A 19,256-nucleotide genomic window follows, 5' to 3' on the forward strand; every position below is an offset into this window, starting at 1 on the left:
CGTGCCACGAAGCCCGCCGTTCAGGCGCAAAACATTATGATGAAAAAGCTGGGAATCACCTCGGACAGCCGACCTCCGGATGCCTCCTCCTTCCAGCAGTTTACAGCTACGTTCTCCTCCACTCTAACACCGGCACACTGTGAAGCCCTGGACGCTCTCCTACCAACTGGGATGGGATCCCTAGCAACTGAGGTGGTTGCACCGATGATGGTGTCTTGACTCAGTCGTTCCTGTTCTATTGGTCGCACAATCTGTAGATCATGTTAGGAGAAAATTGTATGACTTGGAATGTGCTTGGTCTCAATTCTAGTGCTCGTCGTAATGTTGTGCATGATCTGGTCGCTCAAGAACGTATCTCCTTGCTCTCTCTACAAGAAACGAAGTTACAAGACTGCACGATGCCTTTAATTTTGGAGACCTATGGCGCTGATTTCGACTTCATTTGTAAACCTGCGGTGAATACTTGTGGTGGCATACTGTTGGCTTGGAGGCGTGACGCTTGGTCAGTAACCTCTCCTGTGATCCGGTCGTTTAGTTTGACAGCGAAAATCACCTTGCTCCACTGTAATATAACCTGGTGGTGTACTTGCGTCTATGGTCCTCAAACTGACCAAGAAAAGCTGCTATTTCTGGAGGAGCTTAGGGAGATACGTGAGGCTTGTCCAGGCTTGTGGCTTGTTTGGGGCGATTTCAACCTCATTTACCAGGCCCAGGACAAGAACAAGGGCCGTCTCAATAGGCGCATGATGAGTGCCTTCCGTCACTTCTTGGATGATATGGATCTTCAAGAGCTGCATCTTTTTGGTCGCCGTTTCACCTGGTCAAACGAGCGTGCCACGCCGACGCTTGAGAGACGTGACCGGGTATTCGTCTCCGAGGATTGGGTTGCTGATTTCCCTGACCACGCTCTCTCAGCTTTGTCTTCTGAGTGCTCTGATCATGCACCACTCCTACTCCGAACCGACTGCTCCCTGCCTCACCTAAAGTGTTTTCGCTTTGAGAATTATTGGGCCAATTGCGACGGCTACTAACAGGTGGTTGAGGAGGCTTGGAACGCACCCCCGTCATGGTCGGACGCACCTGCAGATGCTTTCAGGCGCTTGGATTTCAAGTTGCGGAACACAGCCAAAGCACTCAAAAGCTGGAGCGCCAAGAGAATTGGGTCCATTCGCTTACAGCTGGCGATCGCTAAGGAAATCGTCCTCCGTCTTGACGCTGCCCAGGATTTTAGAGAGTTAGCAACGCATGAGATAGCCCTACGGAGGAAGGCTAAGCTGTGTTCTTTGGGGCTTGCTTCTCTCCAACGAACGTTGATCCGGCAACGTTCTCGCATCACTTATCTGGCCGACGGGGATGCTAACACCAAGTTTTTCCATCTTCAGGCCTGCCATAGAAACCGCAAAAATCACATTGCTAAGCTTTGCACTGCTGATGCCGTCCTTGTAAAGGACGATGAGATGGCAGATGCCATTTTCAGCCACTTCAATTCGATCCTTGGTTCCAGCTGTGATCAATCTGTCCACTTGGAACTCAGTCAACTGGCACTACGTGGCATTGGAGATGCTCAACTGGATCAGTGTTTTAGCGAAGATGAAATTTGGCAGGCGATTAAGGACATGCCTTCCGATAAAGCGCCGGGACCTGATGGTTTCACATGATTGTTTTATAAAACAGCTTGGGCGATTATTAAAGGTGATATTTTCAGAGCATTCCAGGCTCTTTGGTCTGTCGATGGTCGCAGTTTTTATCTACTAAATCAGGCGTACATGGTGTTACTACGCAAGAAGCTTGAGCCTTCGGGTATTGGCGATTATAGACCCATCAGTTTGATTCATAGCTTCGCCAAACTGTTCACCAAGGTCCTGGCACATCTCTTGGCTCCATTGATGCAGCAGCTTGTCAAGCACAATCAGAGTGCTTTCATCCAATCCAGGCAGATTCATGAGAATTATAGGGCGGTTCAGCTGACGGCTAGACTCCTGCACCGTGCAAAGATTCCCAGTGCACTAATCAAGATCGATATTGCCAAGGCTTTCGATACGGTGAACTGGTGCTTCCTGCTACAACTCCTGCAACATCTCGGCTTCTCCAGGCGGTGGCTCAACTGGATTGCGCTAATACTGTCCTCGGCAAGCACACGGGTGGTTTTAAATGGATCGTTGGGTAGGCGGATTTGCCACGCTAGGGGCCTGCGCCAGGGGGATCCGCTATCCCCACTTTTGTTCGTCATCGTCATGGAAGCTCTCAACGCCTTAATTAGTCTTGCTGACACCATGGGTTCTCTAAGGTCGCTACACCACAAGATCAAGGAAAGGGTTTTCCTATACGCTGACGACGTCGCGATTTTCCTTAAGGCCAATCGACAGGACTTGGTCATGCTGAGAACCATTTTGGAGATCTTTGCAGGAGCATAAGGACTTAGGACAAACATGACAAAGTGCTTGATCTCCCCAATCCGGTGCGATTTAGAAAGCACAGTGACGCTTCTCACCAATTTTCCTACAAAAATTGAACCCTTTCCCATTCGTTATCTTGGTATACCTCTGGGTATAAGGAGCCTCACGAAGAATGATTTACAACCTCTGGTGGATCGAGTGGCAAATCGTCTGCCGTCCTAGAAGGCAGGGTTGCTTACTAAAGCCGGCAGAGCTGTGCTGATCAAGAGTACACTTTCGGCCATCCCTACACACACGGCCCTTGCTATTAACCTCTCTCCATGGGTGATCAAATGCATCGATAACTGTAGACAAAATTTTCTGTGGAAAGGATCCAAGGAGGCCAAAGGTGGACACTACTTGTTGGCTTGGCCCCGAGTATGCAGGCCGCCTAAGCTTGGTGGGCTTGGGATTGTTGATTTACAGAAGTTCGGGTATGCTTTGCGTATGCGTTGGCTCTGGCTGAGAAGAACTGACGACCTGAGGCCTTGGCTGGAGCTTCCTGCTGAGGGTGAGCGCCTTGTGGAGGCTATGTTTCAGGCATCAATATATGTGGAGTTGGGGGACGGCAAGAAGGCGCTTTTTTGGACGGATCGCTGGTTGCAAGGCCAGTCCCTGCTAGATCTGGCGCCCTGTTTATGTAACGCTGTCGGTTCTCGCTGCAAGCAGCAACGAATGGTGGCAGACGCTTTGCTCGATGACAAATGGATCAGTGATATCTCGGGGGCTCTCACCGTGCAGGTCCTATTGGAATATTTGCAAACCTGGGATCACGTGAGGCAGATCAATCTCATTGCGGATCAGCCGGGTAGGATTTGCTGGAGGTGGACTTCGGATAGGGTCTTCTCCACCTCATCGGCTTACTCGGCATTCTTCATTGGACAGCACCCGGTTGAGGGAGCCAAGCTGCTCCGCAGGGCTCGAGCTCCGGCAAAGTGTAAATTCTTCATTTGGCTCGTCATCCATGACAGGTGCTGGACCGTAGCTCGAAGGAAAAGACGAGGTCTGCAGGATGACGACAATTGCGTGCTCTGCGACCAATCCTCTGAAACTATCTATCATCTATTGCTATCATGCCCTTTCTCTCGTCAAGTATGGTTTCAGGTCTTGCGCCAGTTGGGATATGAGCGAGTTCTGCAACAGACTCAATCTGATTTCATCCTGGATTGGTGGGCGCATGCACGGAAGTTGATTCCCAAAGTTTGGCATCGGGGTTTTGACTCTCTAGTGGTGCTCATTTGTTGGCTTCTGTGGAAGGAAAGAAACGATAGACCTTTTGATCGCTGAAGTCGCACGGTCCAGGATATCGTGGGTAGAGTCTTTGATGAGATCATGGCTTGGTCCCAAGCCGGTTTTAGGCATTTAGAATCGTTTGCAACTTCGGTTGTACCAGGTCGCGAAACTTTGGCCATGTAATAGGGACAGAGAGAACTCTTAGGGCCGGTACCAACTGTGATCGGTTCCTTTTGTAGCTACTTTCTTTCTTCCTCTTAATGAAAAACGTGCCCATGCACGGTTGCGAAAAAAAAACTTAACTGAATATTCTGTATTTCTTATAAAAAAACTGAATATTCCGTATTCCGATTTTTTGTTATCTCTGGCTCTGTGCTACCCTGAAAGCTACTGAACATCTTGCAGGGCCAACTGATACTGAAACTGCAGCTTGTTAGGACCGACTACTTCAGCTACAGGAGACATGACGTCCCCTTGATTTCGCCCTTAATACCCTCTTTGGTTCAGCGGATAAACATAGAAAAACAAAGGAACTAATCGAGTTCCTATCGTTTAATATTTAGCAGCGTTTGGAACAATGAATGTAAGGGAACGGCGAGCAAACCTGTACTTTTCGAGGAAAGGAAAAATGCGTTCTTGAGCTAATGTAAAGGAAATCTTCACTCAGTTATAGAGGCTAGCTGGCGTTCTTCTTCCTCACGGCAGAGCTACCAGTTCTTAGGAAACAGATATAACAAATGCACCAAATCAAGGTTTCAGACTGCAAACGAGAAATGGAAGAGAAAAGGAGCAACAGTGGAAACAAGCGACACAATCACAGCACAAATCTCTCAGATTGTTTACAGTCGGAATCAGTAATTTGTTACGTTGTTATTATTATACGTTTACTACTTCAAATATGCGTCCAAATACGTTAAAAAATTTATCGTAAAGAACTAAACACAGCGCCGCAAATCAAACTAACAAGGACCGTTCATCGTTAGACGTGACAGAAGCTGAGGAAAAACAAACTACGGCAAAGCTGCATGCGGACGTGTCAGCTCACACCACCGAGCATGGGCACTTGGCCACTCTCAGCCACACCCCTATGTGATAAGCACGAGCCGAGCCGTGCCGGCCACACCTACTGAACCGGAAAATTCAGAGCCCGTTTGTCGCAGGCCCAAGTTCTCCGGAACCCAGCCAAAAACCAACGGAGCTATCATCAATTTCCCTTCAAAAACTCTTCTATTATATTCCTTCCAAATGTTCCACGCTGTGTACATGAACCGGGCTGCTACATATCTCCGATGTTCTTGAGGTATCGGTTGCAAGAAAGACACATCCACCATACTTCAATATCAACTCCTCTTTCAGATGTCTCCACTACTCTGTAGATATATACTTAACCATCCTAGTGAACACCTACCGGAGATATATATGAGATAACCAGTTTTCAAGATGCACGAAATCATAATGTTTGATTGTTGACACAAATTAACTAAACATATATGCTTGATACATCTATCCCAAAATACGAGGCATTCTATTGTCAAAAAATACGAGGTATTCTACAGATTTGATGACAGATCATTTGAACTAACAAATAAATAGCAAATGCAACATGTACCTATGAGTGTCATGAGTGTTATGAACATTAAATTTGTTGACATGGCATAATTATTATGAAGAAAGAGGAGGGGCGTGTCATGGGATGTGAGAGAAGTGTTGTCACTATGACACTCCTCCGGCTCAATTACCTAGTTCACAGTCTTGTTAATTGTGCAACGCTACTTTCCATTGAAACTGGTCTATCACACGTGAAGTTATACTATCTGGTCGTTTTTGGTGACTCTTGCAGATAATAAGGAATTCACCGCAATTATCATGCACAAATATCAACATCAATTTTTAAAGCAGCTGATTGATGATGATCCACACAGTTCAAGAGTGCATCCGTCATCTTTGATTCCAGGGCGAGATTATTTCTTTTGATGGAATTGTTTCCGATAGCAAGCCCGGTAAAGCCCTAGATAGTAATATACGCATTTAAATTACTCGATACTAGTATCATTTACTCGATACTAGTACCCGGTAAAGCCCGCTCGGTCGTCCCGGCCGCGTCGCGCCTTCTCCGCTCGCCTGGCCGACCGGCCGCAGCACGGCCCCCGCGCGCCCCGCGAGGCGGCGCTCGGCCGGAGGCCGCGGCGCGCCGACGGTCGCCCCCCGCTGGTGCACGAGTTTCGGAGCGAGGCCTCTACCGTTTCAGGTGAGTTGAATTAGAAATATTAGTTTCATACGAATTTTAGGTTACATACAAATATTAGTAAGTTGAATTATAAATATTATTTTAAGGTGAGTGAATTATAAATATTAATTTAAATACCAGTTTTAGTTTAGATACAAATATTAGAAATATTATTTTAAATATGAATTTTAGTTTACATACAAATATTAGAAATATTAGTTTAAATACAAATTTTAGTTTACGTACAAATATTAGTTTCATAGAAATATTAGTAGATTATATTATTTTAGATATAAATACAAGGCATATTTGTCGGTTATAGAAACTTTAGAAAACCAGTGAAGGTAGACCAACAAATTAATTACACATCACTATATGATTTGAAATTATAAATGATGATAAGATATGTTAAGAATATTAGATTTGAATGGTCAGCAATATAATATAACTGCGTCACATATATTACTTGTTTAAGTGAAATATGAAAAAATTGTTTGAATAGATTTTTGTATGTTCACATCTGGGTAGGAAATATTTTTAATATGTAGACTCCGGTCAAAATTTGGCATTACAAAATAACAGAAAGATTTACTGGCGTTGATTAAATTTTAAGTACGAGTAATTACTGTCATAAATGTTGGCAGGGATGTCAGATGATTTGTATTTTCAAGTGTTCTATGGGTCAGGAGAAGTTAGATATGGTCCTGAAGGGGTAGATTTGACAGAGTTTAGCTCAATCACAAAAAAATTACCCAGAGCAAGAGAAAAGACTTGGATTTCAATATCCAATTGGCTATTTAAAACTTTCGGACTTAATCGAGATGAACATGAGATCTCTGTCATGGCAGTGGTCAGTCGAAGGAAACCAGTGTTTTGGGAGCTATTGCCGCTTGAAGGGACGCAAAACTGGAGGGACTATGTTAATATAAGTACTAGCCGAGGATTACCGCTTGCATTGTTTGTTCAAGCTTTCAAAAAGGTTAGGTTTAGTACTGAAGCGGGTGGAGAACATGGAGGTCAGAGAAATATTGTATCGGAAGATCCGGAGACGATGCATGAACCTCATGAAGAAGGTGCTGAACTCGAGATTGTTGAAGATGGTACTAATGCTTCACACGAACCTCGTCAAGCAACTGGTGAGGTTGATGAGGGGGAACACATTCCCGAGATAGATGAAGAGTTTCAAAGGGAGGGTGAACAACAAAACCATGCAATCGATGATGACTCCTCGGATGATGATGATTATTATCATGTCCCACAGAACTGGCCCGGGTATGATTTTTCAAAATTAAGTGTAAATGAAGGTGAAGCGGTCCCTTGGGAGTACAAGATAAATGAGGTATACATCGGTTCGGTGTATGCCAACAGTGACAATATGAAGGAAGCTATAAAACGGTGGTCCACCCTATCTTTGCAAAGACAGTTCAAAGTGGTTAAGAGCAGTCGGAGAGCATATGATGTGCGTTGTGTGCGAAGCGAATGCTCTTTCAGGGTGTACGCTTCTAAGGGAAAGTGACAGGAGTTTTGGGAGGTCAGAAAAGTTGTGGAGCACACATGCCTGCTTGAGCAATTAGAACCACAACACCACAACCTCAGTGCCGGTTTCATAGCTAACTACATGTACCCTTTGATTGTGGACAATCTTAGTTATGAACCGAAGTCAATTATTTGTGCTGTTGAGGAGGAGTTCAAATATAAAATTAGCTACAACAAAGCTTACAGAGCGAAGCAGAAAGCACTGGAGATGAGGTGGGGGACGTATGAAGCTTCGTATCATAATATGCCGGCACTGCTGCAGACCATATGTCTTAGAAATCCTGGAAGCTATTACGACTTGAAAACATATCCATGTGCCTAGAAGCCTGGAAAGCAGGTACTGCAATGGTCGTTCTTGGCCTTGGGGGCTTGCATTGAGGTGTTTCCGCACTTCCGGCCTGTCATTTGCATAGATGGGACATTTTTGACAGGAAAGTATAAAGGCACAATCCTCACAGCTGTTGCAGCTGATAGTAACAGGCAATTGTTGCCTTTGGCGATTGCCTTCGTGGAGAAAGAATCAGGGGATAGTTGGTATTGGTTTTTGCAGAGGGTGAAGCAGATGATTGTGAAAGATGTAGAGAACGTGTGTTTGATTCATGACCGGCACAAGGGTATCTTACAAGCAATCGATGACATACAGAATGGTAGTACTGAGCGTCGTAGGCCTGCACTATGGCCGGACCTAAAGAGTAGGTGGTGCATGAGGCATATGGGGGCAAACTTTCATAGCCAATTCAAGAACAAAACCCTTATGAAGATGTTCAAGCGGTTATGCAGCCAGAATCAAGAAAGAAAATTCAACTTGCTGTGGAAAAAGTTGGATGAGCTGACAAAGAAGCAAACAATGGAGCTTTCGAAGAGACTTGTCAATACAGAGGAGGACGACCATGTCTCACTTGAAGACGTGGGTTTGGACAGTCCGAATGTCAAGTGCAAAAGGAGAAGGGCAATTAAGACATTCTCGGAGTGGATTGAGCATGAGCCCAAGGAGAAATAGGCTTTACTATTTGATGAAAGAGGCGCTAGGTATGGTATAATGACTACGAACCTAGCCGAGGTGTACAATTGGGTGCTGCGTGGTGTCAGATCGCTGCCACTTGTTGGGATAGTCGAGTTCTTCTCATATCGCACTTGCGAGTACTTTAGAGACCGGTACGCTGTGGCAGAGAAGGATATGGCTGATAATCGGAAAGTTTACGGATACAAGATTACCGAGTACATGGAGGCGGCTTTTAAAAAGGCCCATTTACACCGGGTCACTCCAGTTGGCAGTATGGAACGTCAGTACGAGGTGATGTGTAGGGACAAAACCCGCATGGGGGCCGGCGTGAGAAGCATGTGCACAAGTGTGTTCTCCGTACCGATGCTTGTATTTGCTCATGTCACGAGCCAAAGCTGCTACACCTGTCGTGCACACATGTCATTGCTGCATGTTTTAAAGCTGGGGGACTACAGCCTCGTATGTATGTCTCAAATTACTTCATGAAGGAAACCATTTGGATGACTTGGAGGCACGAGATTTATGGGTTCCGTATCCTAGGAGACTTCATAGCTGATCCAGGGCACAATGCAAGTTACATTCCAGACCCAGATCCAGAAATGTTTCAAGGGGTGGGGTGACGCAAGAAGAAACACATTCGGAATAACATGGATCGATCGGAGGCTGGTCCAGACGTGCTCCTCTGCTCCAAGTGCCATGAGACGGGTCATACGTACTAGGATTGCATGGCATTGACTTATGGTGGCCGCACAGATGGAGCGGGCCTATCAGAAGCTGCTCCAAATCCGGCAACGTAGCCAACGGGTCGTCGTGGCCGTCGTGTCAACAACGATGGCATTGTGTGATCGACAACGATTGTCATGTGTGTCATTCGCTATTGAATCATGTCCTATGTTAATTTATGTAATGTTAAGAACTACTACGTTATGAACTGATTTCGTCTTGGCGTACGAATATTTGTTGTAATGTGTGGTGCAATCTTATGTTAAACTTTGTTGCTATAACTGGAAATTGAAGTTATATGTTATGTAATTTGTTGTGCATTATTTAATATTTTATTACGTTACACTTCATTTAGTATTTATTGTATTATTTAATGTTATTATGATTAATATTATTAATTATGTTCTGAAATATTTTCTAATAAATCATATTATGCAGGTATGTCGCACGAGGAAGGAGCCACCCCTGAGTTGCTTGATGCTCTCGTCGACAAGCGCCATCGGTCGTACATGTCTGCGGTCCGTGGGATAAGCTTGGGGACGTTTCGGGCACGTGTGCCCATATCGACGATGCCGATACACCGTCGCTGGGTTCCTAGGTACGGGTTACGTTTGTCACATATTTTCATTGTTTCGGTAACCGTTTGTTCTAACTTCATGTTTCATTTTCACGCTGTAGGCTACGCGCTTCGGGTCTTCTCCCGATTGCGCGGCTTGTGGAGGGAGATATGGTAGACCCTGCACGTCGACCTAGGGATAGGGCTCCACGGTTTTCAGTTTGACATGTCCCTTCTCACGGCACTTCTCGACCGTTGGCGTCCGAAGGCGCACACATTTCACCTCCCGGTCGGTGAGATGACCCCTACACTTCAGGACGTGGCGAAGCTTCTGGGGTTGCCATGTGCTGGACGAGCTGTGGGTGCAGAGGACGTGGCACTCTCGTGGCGCGACGACCTTTTGGCTCGGTTTGCCGGGGTTCAGCGCAACGACCTAGCCTTGCCGTACTGGCCCTTCTCTTCGAACCACGGACCGACAAAGAGGTGGCTCCTACAGTTCAGTGTGAATACCTAAATGTTGAATCCTTCCGTATTTATGGTCATACGTATTTGCATTGACGACTCGTACCATTTTGCAGGCGGACTACCTAAGGGCTGACGCAGACGACGCTACGGTTGCCAGGCACTTGGAGGCCTACTTACTGTGGCTATTCGGCTGGTCTTGTTCTGCGGCTCCCAGGGTGACTCGTGCCCTAAACAGCTCGTTCCTTTGGCGAGGTCGATAGCTGATGCTCCACTTCACGAGGTCCCACAGTTCAGCTGGGCTTCTGCCGTTTTGGCTGCGACTTACAGGGACCTTTGCACGGGAGTGACAAAGGTCTCAGCAGAGGAGCCCATCTTTGTTGGGTGTCCCCTACTGTTATAGCTCTGGCCGTACGTGCGCTTCTCCGTCGGTAGGCCAGAGATGGACTTCGAGCCGTACGCCCAGCTGTCCCCAGACCACAATGATGTCGACAGACCTACGATGGGTTTGTTGTGGTGCCTCAGGAGGGTACGTTATATCATTTGTTTTACTTATTGTTACATGCCTTCAGAACTGTACGATTTTGCGGTTAACATTTTTTTTGTTATGCAGCCTTCTTGGGTCGGCGTGCAGACGAAGAAGTCGTACCATGACTTCGTGGGACAGTTCGACGCTCTTGTGGACACGGACGTGAGGTGGACTCCGTACACTGCAGCCGACACTTACGCCCCGGCACCGAGCGGTCTTTCTTCCTTATGCCTGCGAGACCACGAGTACTGGATGACGAGGAAGCCGATCATTTACGACATCCACATCGAGGAGTACCACGTCAATCGGGTCATGAGGCAGTTCGGTGTCTACCAGCAGACCCCGGTCCCGATTGTGCACTCAGTGGAGCCCCACGTCCACAGGTATGGAATATATAGTTATGCTAATAATTCATCTTTTTTTATAATGTACCATTTAGCGTTGATTCGCTCAATCTTTGGATTGTAGGTGGACACGTCAGGGGCAGCCACCAGGCTCGCTGTGGGCCGACAAGGTCCATCCTTACATCGACTCCTGGGCCGCGGCCCTCGATGACGTCATTTTCGAGGATCGGCCGCACAACGACGAGGCGTTCGAGGACTACCTACAGTGGTACCTGCCAAGGACGTGCACACGTGTCGTGTATGTTCCACCAGAGGCTCGAATCGAGGCCATAGCGGTGTTCCAGACGTACCCCTTAGTTCGAGACCAGAAGTTCGCCATAGCGGTACGTTTCTCTAATTGATTTTGCATTCTACAAAACAGATTGCATATGATGTTACTACTTTCTCGCTTTAGTATGATGTCATACGAGCGATTGAGTCCGAGGCTTCGTCGAGCATGGGCACGTACCATGACATGATGCCCGCGCAGTACCAGAGCACGCTGCAGAAGATCATTGACATGTGCGGGCGGTTTCGGCGAACCGTGAGTTGTCATGAGGACGACACCTTGCTCCCACCTCACTCTTCGGGGCCGGTGCCTAGGGCCGGTCCATCGTCACGACGGTCTGCACCCGCGGCACAGTCAGGTCCACCGCCACCGCCACCGCCACCCGTCACGATGGCGACACCGTCGGCTTCTGCAGCTCGGCCCACGTACGTGCCACGGCCAGCACATTTGTACTCGGCAGGTAAACCATACTCTAACCTCGTGTCACTTACAATACCGCAGCTTGTAAAACTTTATTCATCAACTTGTACTTCTTATTCGTGAAGTGCCCGGCTCGTCGTCGTTTCGGCCGATAGATTCGTACGACGCCGGATCTTCCTCCCGTCATCGTCCAATACATGATTTAGGCACATCTAAGACGAGTTGTTAATTTGCGATAACAAGTACATACTTAATTGAATATTGATGGATGGAGGTTTGTGAATCAGAGTACCGGCAGGTGGGAGGGATAGACGACGATGAGGAGATTCAGGACGTGGACGACCTCGCGCAAACGGAGTGGGTGAACACGTTCTTCTCTGCTGCACCGACGCATTAAATGTTGTATCCAGGATCATCACGTTGGTCTGAAAAGTTTACTTGTAGACCAATACTTCTGAAAAGTCTAGTTGTAGCTCATGTTTTATGAAACGGGTACTTATAGTAGAAAGTACACAATGCAGATTAATTAGATATTGAAATTACAAAAACAATTGCACTGGCATGTGCATGGAACACGCTAACGTCGTGTTCGAACTTGACCTAACATACTTTAGGGAATATGAAATTCGAACATTGAATGATAGTGATCTACTGGGTGCACCGAGGATACTTTCCCTTCCTAATAGCCTCGGACCCCGCCTCCTTTGCACAGCGGGCCCTCTCTCGCTTCCTCTCCCTATCAGCTTCACGCTCCTCCGCCTGCTGACGTTCCACATCTGCGAACCTCTTCTGGATCTCTTCTTTATCTTTCTTGCGCTTCTCCTCCATTTTTTTTTCTCATGCAACATTCGTTGCCACCTTTCCGCAGCCCACCTTGCTTTGCACTCAACGTGTTCCTTAGCTTCGGTCGATTGCTCCGTGTCCAGCCACTGTATGAAATCATAAAGAGGTGGTGGACTCTATTTCCAAGCCGAGTTAGATTTAACTTACTGTACTTCGAAGGCGCAAACTTGATAGTGCGAGGTGGTACCTTCGGTTTGTCCTTGCCGTAGCGCTTTGGTGGGTCATACTCGTAGTTGTCACACATGAAGAACCTCATGCCGAAGTCATCGCCCAAAACTTTGGACTCCATCAGCTTGCACAACGAACCGCAGAAATACATTGGAACCTGCACTCCTTGAGGCATAGGTTCTCTAACCTTGTTCCACGGAATGTAGGTAGAACCATAGGAAGACATGGTGGTAGTGCGGGGATGTCTAGTGATTTCGTATGAGATGGGGTGATGTCCCTATTTATAGATGGAGGTATTTGATCTATGGGCATGGTTCACGTAACCTGAAAAGCGCACAGCTATCAATTGGCGTACGAGCACATGCACACACAGTGAACGAGTGGGGGTGCAGAAGAATCTGATGCAAGCCGACAGGACATCGAAATCGTAATTGGAACTCATGAAAATATATTTTCACATTCTATTAGAGTTAAATCTAATTTGTAGTAGTTAACAAAAAGTATTTTCATAAGCTCTGCTTGCTCTACTATCTTTTTGAAATATATCTAAGCGTAATTAAAGAGGACAGAGAACCAAAAAAATAATTAGAAAAAAATGGCAGAGGACCTATCGCCGTTTCAAACGGCGAAATCATAACAGTCATCTACAGCGCAGCTATATCCGGCTGTACCTCGGCGGTAGCTCCTTCCGCCAGTTCATCCGGCAGAAGGTAGATACCGCCAGATGATCCGGCGATAAGTGTGTAGGCTCATGACCCATCTAACTTACCAGCCGTGGGCCTACACACTTACCGCCGGTTCATCCGGCGGTAACAACCTTCCGCCGGATGAACCGGCGGCACAGTGACAAATTTGCAAAAAAAAAAAATCAGCATATATTTTTGAAAAAATCAAAAAAATATAAAAATAAAAAAAGCTTATTTTGATGGGCCCCGTTGGCCACCCACGGATTAAAATCTGAAACCGGCCCAAACCTATCTTAATACGTGTTCAGGTCAGATCCGAACGTGGTGCTAAGGTTTTGTATCCATTGCAACCTATCTTAATACGGGTTCAGGTCAGATCCGAACGTGGTGCTAAGGTTTTGTGTCCATTGCATTTTCTGCAGCTTTATAGTCCAAATTTACCCAATTGTAATTTTTGGATTCATGTGTGTTTGTCTATCAATTGCCAACTCTGTAGCATATCAATGAAATGGAGTACTCTGGAATTGCATACAATTTTTTTTTGCAAGGATGGAATACCTTACAATGTTTAGAGAAAATTCCCTATAGCATTGGAAAAAAATGCTTCCCTATATATCACTGAAAAAGTTTGGCAGTCCTTTAGCACTTCTGTCGGGTATGTTATCTTACCCCGTTAAAACACTCAATCTGTTTGTTTGGCTTGTCATCCAACTAGACAGCAGTACTGTTCTCTCATACTAAATCAGCACCAGCCACCAGCTACCAGCTAGTCAGCAGTATTATTCTCTCGTAACAACCAGCCAACAGCCACAGCCAAGCGAACACAACGACTATGGTCAAAACATTTTGTGGACCAAAATACCCCTCCCTCACCTCTCCCTCTGTCCCTGCACCCGATCCCAACCCTCCCGTCTCCCTCATCTCTTCATGCTCTCCTCTGTTCCCTTCCGAAATCCTAGATCCAAGGCCCTTCGGCGCTCACCGGCCACACTGCTAACAGTGCTAGCCTGATTGAGGCGCGGCCCGTTTGTCCCTCCCCGTTGGCATGGGGAGCGGCAGGCAGGGGGCGAACGCCGAGCCAGGGTCCCGAGAGGGCCGAGGCGGCATGCACGGCGTGGTAGTGGCCAGCGCAGGGGCAAGCTATGGTGAGGGTGAAGGGGCCGGGTCAGCGGGCACGGCGTGCTTGCCTTGGACGGCGCAGGGGCTGGCGCAGCAAGGGGCGAAGGGGGAAGGCCCTCCAAAGGAGGGGATCAACGATGAAGTACAAGAACAACTGTCTGCAGCAATCCTTCAAGGGTTAGTTTTCCATGGTAATGCATCAATTTTGATTGCCAAACAGTAGTGCTAGGATATTGCTCATACTCAATTAGTGTTATTTTCACTCACAAGATGGATCCAAATTCATGCTATTTATTGAAAATTAAACTTCTTGGCAAACCCGAAAATTATGGCCATCACTGGCACAAGTGCAAGAAGGGTAACCCTGAGGACATTGCAGCCCTAATGGTTGTGAGGTAATAACTTGTTTATTTCTACTCTTTGTTGCATCATTTTTAAAAGTCACTATCTTAATATTGCTTATGCAGAGGGCCACCAAAAAAGAAGAGAAAGACCATCAAATCATCTCAGACAAGCATTATGCCTTTTGAGGGCGATGAATTACCAGCGTCATCTTATGTCTTTTCCACCTAGGTTATTAGTTTTATATCATAAGTTGTTGTATTCTCATTATTGTATCTAGATTTGATGACTTGCTGTTCATTTTCTAAGTTTATTCCTTCTCTTTGTAGTCAATTTTTGGAATCTGCAACTGCAACAAAGGGAAAAAGTGCCAAATCGGAATCTGCAGTATCCAAAAGGTAATATTTGGACATCTATTGTGCACTAGTAATGTAAAATGTGAACTTTAACTTGCTAAATTATTTTTGCATATTTGTAGATCAACAAGTGGCTCAAAAGAAAAAGAAAAGGAAAAGGAAGCAAAGGACAAAACGAAAAGGAAGCAACCACCTAAAAAATAAGGACAAAAACTTATGCTCTCACTGACAGCCCAGCAATGGGCACAAGAAGCAAAAAAGTTGGAGGCCCTGGTAGCCCTACAATGAGCACAAGAAGTAAAAGAAGACTTAGTTTATGATTGCACATGCCTTACTTTTGAATCAGATGCAGTGGACGTGAACCTGCTACAATATTGGTTATGTGTATCTATGAACTAAACTGTTAGATATGCATGTGAACGTGATGTTTCAATTTCGTGTGAGTGTTTAGATTCCAAAATTTTACACCAAAAAATGTCACAACAAATGTTTGGACACATGCATGGAGTATTAAATAAAATCTATTTACAAAGTTTTTGCACGGATGAGTTATAAATCGTGAGATGAATTTAATGAGCATACTTAATCCATGATTTGCAACAGTGATGTACAATAATCATTCACTAATTATGGATTAATCATGGATTAACTAGGCTCATTAGATTCATCTCGCAATTTACAACTCATCTATGCAAAAATTTTTATAAATAGATTTTATTTAATACTCCAAATTAGCAAGATTCTCTTTCAAAAACTTTTGGCCAAATGATCTAAACACAGCTAACGTTGCTCATGTCTGAACCTATTATAATGATTGAACCTATCACTATTTATGAAATGTTCCTGTTGGAATTCCCTGTATGCATTTTCATGTTGTCATGTCAGAGTATATCTGAATTTTTTTTTGTCAATTGCCTAAACTTGGATCTATTGGATTATTAGATGGTAGGATAATAATCTTTATTTTTGGGCCATTGAATATCTATGCACTGTTCATGTTTGTCACAGCAATACTTGTTAACGGAAGTGCTATAAAAGGAACTGAGGCCTTGTTTAGATACGTAAAAGTGAAGCTGTAAAGTACTGTTGCACATTCGTTTGTATTTGGTAATTATTGTCCCATCATATGTTAATTAGGCTCAAAAGATTCGTCTCACAAATTATAGACAAATTGTGTAATTAGTTATTTTGTTTAGCTACATTTAATATTTCATGCATGCGTTCAAAGATTTGATGTGATGTGAAATCTTGTAAAGTTTTGGAATTTTGAAGGGAACTAAACAAGACGTGAGTAAAAAATTTTAGTGTCAGTTAGGGAAGTGAAAGTATCTAGGCCCTCAAGGTATGTTTCGGTGATTAATGACAATAATTATTGTGACTAATGAGTTTGTGCAGCTTAATGAAATCTTATCGCTCATTGGATCATATGTTAAAGAGGCCCCTAAAATTCATTATTCAAAAAGGCGATCTCGGTATTTAACTCAAGTATATAACAAGACTAAGTATCTTTCTAGTTCTAAGTGTCGTAAGGTTGAGAAGGACACTTATGTTAGTATAGGTTTTATAGTTTTGTAGAGATCGCACTATTAAGAGGGGTTAAGACCAAGTAACTTGAGCATGGACATGGTCAATCAAAGAATGAATGCACACACATTGGTCACTCAGGTTCTCGGAAGATCAAATAAGTGCTATTCAGCTCATATCTCAAGAATATTTGGATTTCATTCAAGACTCAGATTAAAAAAAATAAAATCAAGAAAAAGTCTTATCACCGGTTTAACCGACGACATCAATTTTCTATATGTCGGTTAAACGTAGTTGCTGAAGTCTGGACACAGTGTTCACCGGATTAACCGACGATGTTTAAAATTAATGTCGGTTCAGTTGTCCAGAGAGTCAGTTTTCAGGGGTTTTCAGGCTTACACTCACCGGTTAAACCGACGAAGGATTTGAGTTAGCGTCGGTGCAGTTGTCCAGAGAGTTGGTTTTTCAGTTGATCAGTGGACAACTACACTCACCGATTAAACCGATGATACGTCAGTTAAATTGTCCGAGCTGTAACGGCTAGTATTTCAAATGGACAGTTTACATTCATCGGTTGAACCGACGATGACTTTTTGGGGGCCATCGGATTAACCGACGTTGAGTACTTTTTCTGGAAGCTTTTCTCCAACGGCTCTATCCTTGTGAGCTGCCTATATATACCCCTCCAATGGGTCATTTTGAACTCTCTTGACACCAGGCAACACTCATACACTTATTCTCTTGTTGAGAGCCACCTTGAGCTTCACATTCCACTCATTTGATCATTCAATCATCCAAGAAGGAAGGCTAAGGACTTGAGTAGAGAGAAAGTTGTGTGCATCCGTTCTTGGTGATCGGTTCTTGCTCAAGTGAAGGTCCTAGCTTGTTACTCTTGGTGATTGGTATCACCTAGGCGATCTTGGTGATTGAGGTGCTTCTTGCGGAGCTTGCCAAGTTGATTGTGGGAGCCCGAAGAAGATTGTACGTGGCTTGAGCTCCACCACGCCGGGATGGTGAACGGAGACTCTTAGTGAGCACCCTTTGTCTTGGTGACATGAGAGGTGACAAGTCTCTTAGTGAGTGTCAAAACGTGAATTAGGGGTGTGTGCCAACACATCGACACCACGGGAAAAAATCCGGTCGTCTCTTGCCAACTCTTTACTTTCAAGCACTTACTTTCATGTAATTTATTCATGTGCTTGACCCTAGAGATCATAACTTAGCTCTACCTTGCTTAGCTTTATATCTTGTTTACTTTATAGCTTGTGTAGGTTCCTTAGTTAGCCGGTTTGTGAATTGAGCCTTACTAACATTGTATAGGTTAAGGTTGCTTTATTTTATTTTAGAAATTTGAAAAAGGCCCAATTCACCCCTTCTTGGTCCATCGATCCTTACAGGAAGACAAAGTTTTCTAGTGCTATATAGGGAATTGTGTTTTTTCCGGTGCTATATAGGGAATTGGCCCCACATTGTTTACCTGCAGAGCATATCAATGAGAAGCTTGGGTTCTTGTTCACTTTAGATTATATATACAAAATGAACCCGAAATTGAGACGGGTCACAAGCCAAAATTCGGCTTCCTCCATTACAGTACTCATTAGCCATCTTATGCTTGTCCCCTTCAGAACTGAAACCCCCTGCGGAACTAAAATTCAGTAGCTAAACTAATTTGTCGAGCAGTAAAAATGGTGCTGATATTTTCCAACTGCTCAACTAACCAAGGATTGATACTCATTCAAACATCCAAATAATTTAGTCTGATATTTTATGTGAAATCAGATATTCTTGTTGGATGTCGAGTTTTAATATAATATGGACGATATCCATCACATATTCGGGTATTCAATCGAATCATCAAGATAGTTAATTTGGATAATTAGATTGGATACCCATTAGGCTTTGCCTCTAGCCTAACTTAAGGCCCAGGTGAATAAGTTAGGCCCATTTTGTTATTTTTCCTAAATATGTAAAATTTGGAATAAAGAAATTATGTTCAAATTCTAACTTCACAGAAATATTTTTAACTAAATACAAATAAATCTAAAAAGTAACAAAAATTGTCAATAATTTTAAAGTGAATCTAAAAAATAGTACAATTCATTAGCAAAATAAAATAAATATAAAAATAACATGAATTGTTAATAAATTTAAAATGAATCTAAAGGTTAATCCAAAAAACAAGTTAAAATACTATTAAAATAATCAAGTTAGTGGAAGTCTCCCGTAAATGTTTGCAAATGGTTGAGTGTAATCATGGCGCGTGGGGTAGGGGTGGAGTGCGATGGGCGGATAGGCGAGATTGGTGGGTTGGCCGACTGGCCTTATGTACCCAGTGCCCTAGAGTTGTTGGGCCGGTGCACTACTGGGCCTAAGAAATGGGCTGATTGTTATTGAGTCTCTATTTTTTTGGTTAATCGAGCCC

Source organism: Panicum virgatum, chromosome 7N, assembly GCF_016808335.1.
Source record: "Panicum virgatum strain AP13 chromosome 7N, P.virgatum_v5, whole genome shotgun sequence".
NCBI lineage: Eukaryota > Viridiplantae > Streptophyta > Magnoliopsida > Poales > Poaceae > Panicum > Panicum virgatum.